The sequence below is a fragment of the Tachypleus tridentatus genome, chromosome 9, assembly GCF_004210375.1.
Source record: "Tachypleus tridentatus isolate NWPU-2018 chromosome 9, ASM421037v1, whole genome shotgun sequence".
Taxonomy (NCBI): Eukaryota; Metazoa; Arthropoda; class Merostomata; order Xiphosura; family Limulidae; genus Tachypleus; species Tachypleus tridentatus.
Genome location: NC_134833.1, coordinates 160,295,258 through 160,298,498, shown reverse-complemented (window position 1 = coordinate 160,298,498; position 3,241 = coordinate 160,295,258).

Below are 3,241 nucleotides of genomic sequence, written 5' to 3'. Positions count from 1 at the left end.
TAATATATCAAATATAAATTATTAAACTATTAATATGAATAAAAAAATAGGTTATAATTATGTTTCAACTTATTTGAAAAACATATCGATAATATTAACTGGTAAATTAGCTTTTGTTGCATTTCTAAAGCTCGAAACATAACATAGCTAGCGCTATGAGGGCGAACAAAATAAAATATGTAACATAGCTAGCCTGAGGGCTAACAAAAATAAAATATGAAACATAGCTAGCGCCTGAGGGCCAACAAAATAAAATATGAAACATAGCTAGCGCTCTGAGGGCTAACAAAATAAAATATGTAACATAGCTAGCGCCTGAGGGCGAACAAAAATAAACTATGTAACATAGCCAGCTCTGAGGGCTAACAAAATAAAATATGAAACATAGCAAGGCTCTGAGGGCTAACAAAATAAAATATGAAACATAGCTAGCGCTCTGAGGGCTAACAAAAATAAAATATGTAACATAGCTAGCGCCTGAGGGCGAACAAAATAAAATATGTAACATAGCTAGCGCCTGAGGGCTAACAAAATAAAATATGTAAACATAGCTAAGGCCTGAGGGCGAACAAAATAAAATATGTAACATAGCTAGCGCCTGAGGCCAACAAAAATAAAATATGTAACATAGCTAGGCTCCAGTACAACAAAATAAAATATGAAACATAGCTAGCGCTCTGAGGGCTAACAAAATAAAATATGTAACATAGCCTAGCGCTCTGAGGGCGAACAAAATAAAATATGTAACATAGCTAGCGGCCTGAGGGCTAACAAAATAAAATATGAAACATAGCTAGCGCCTGAGGGTAACAAAATAAAATATGAAACATAGCTAGCGCTCTGAGGGCTAACAAAATAAAATATGTAACATAGCTAGCGCCTGAGGGCGAACAAAATAAAAATATGTAACATAGCTAGCGCCTGAGGGCTAACAAAATAAAATATGTAACATAGCTAGCGCCTGAGGGCGAACAAAATAAAATATGTAACATAGCTAGCGCCTGAGGGCTAACAAAATAAAATATGTAACATAGCTACGCCTGAGGGCGAACAAAATAAAATATGTAACATAGCTAGGCCTAAGGGCTGACAAAATAAAATATGTAACATAGCTAGCGCCTGAGGGACAAATAAAATATGTAACATAGCTAGCGCCTGAGGGCTAACAAAATAAAATATGTAACATAGCTAGCGCCTGAGGGCGAACAAAATAAAATATGTAACATAGCTAGCGCTCTGAGGGCGAACAAAATAAAATATGTAACATAGCTAGCGCCTGAGGGCGAACAAAATAAAATATGTAACATAGCTAGCCTCTGAGGGCGAACAAAATAAAATATGAAACATAACATAAGAAGGCCTGAGGGCGAACAAAATAAAATATGAAACATAGCTAGCGCCTGAGGGCGAACAAAATAAAATATGTAACATAGCTAGCGCCTGAGGGCGAACAAAATAAAATATGTAACATAGCTAAAGGCCTGAGGGCTAACAAAATAAAAATATGTAACATAGCTACCTGAGGGCGAACAAAAAATAAAATATGTAACATAGCTAAAGGCCTGAGGGCGAACAAAATAAAATATGTAACATAGCTAGCGCCTGAGGGCGAACAAAATAAAATATGAAACATAGCTGCCTCTGAGGGCGAACAAAATAAAATATAACATAGCTAGCAACTCTGAGGGCGAACAAAATAATATGTAACATGAGCCAAGGCCTGAGGGCGAACAAAATAAAATATGTAACATAGCTAGCCTGAGGGCTGAGGGCGAACAAAATAAAATATGAAACATAGCTAGCGCCTGAGGGCTAACAAAATAAAATATGTGAGGGCGAACATAGCTAGCGCGCTCTGAGGGCGAACAAAATAAAATATGAAACATAGCTAGGCCTGAGGCGAACAAAAAAATAAAATATGAAACATAGCTAGCGCCTGAGGGCGAACAAAATAAAATATGAAACATAGCTAGCGCCTGAGGGCGAACAAAATAAAATATGAAACATAGCTAGCCTGAGGGCGAACAAAATAAAATATGTAACATAGCTAGCGCCTGAGGGCGAACAAAATAAAATATGAGCTAACAAAATAAAATATGGCTAACAAAATAAAATATGAAACACAGCTAGCGCCTGAGGGCGAACAAAATAAAATATGTAACATAGCTAGCGCCTGAGGGCGAACAAAATAAAATATGTAACATAGCTAGCGCCTGAGGGCGAACAAAATAAAATATGTAAACATAGCTAGCGCCTGAGGGCGAACAAAAATAAAATATGTAACATAGCTAAGCCTGAGGGCGAACAAAATAAAATATGAAACATAGCTAGCGCTCTGAGGGCGAACAAAATAAAATATGTAAATAAAGAAGTAAAACAAGTTAATTAATGAAAGATGAATAATATGTGTGTGTGTGTGATAAAAATGAGCTCGTGCATAAATATTTTTATGAGCTTGTTTATGTTTATATGCGCGTGCGCGTACACACATCAACATAGGCTGAGTTATCGTAAAAAATATATTTTCTTTATTCCTCCAGAGTCACTGTTAGCAAGAGGAGAAAGAAGTTCATCCTGCTCTCTCATTTTAATAACTGTTGATGAATGATACGGCCAGGACACTGAAGTGGCTAATATTATTGAGATGTTTAGTTACAGATTTGTCAGGATCATAACTGTAGACGTTACTGATATGTTCATTCAGACCCCATCCGACCGGTTGCTGTGTACAGTTATCTACAATAAAACAAACGATGCAGTACATTAGGTACTTACATGTACAGGTAAACAACTGTGTGGCTGTATCTTAATACAAGTACTGGTGTTGATATGTTCCACCGTGAACATGTACCACACCTGAAAATGGGTGATTTCTTCTGATGTCTTCAGCCTTGCACGAACTAATACATATTTCCGGCTTTTTTTGAGCCAGTACGAAATTATAGGTTTTTCGTTAAATGTTTTCTCACAATATTTCGTTAATTTCACGTATCCCCACATTGTTTCCAGTTATCTTAGAAACCTGTTTGTTTTGTGGATGATATGTCCATATTGAAAGGTATTGATTTTTACGGCCATTCTTGTGTAGTTTTAGTGCGGCCGGCATGACCAAGTGTGTTAAGGCGTTCGAATTCTAATCCGAGAGTTGCGGGTTTGAATTTCGTCGCACCAGACATGCTCGCCCTTTCAGCCGTGGGGCGTTATATGTGACGGTCAATCCCACTACTCGTTGGTAAAAGAG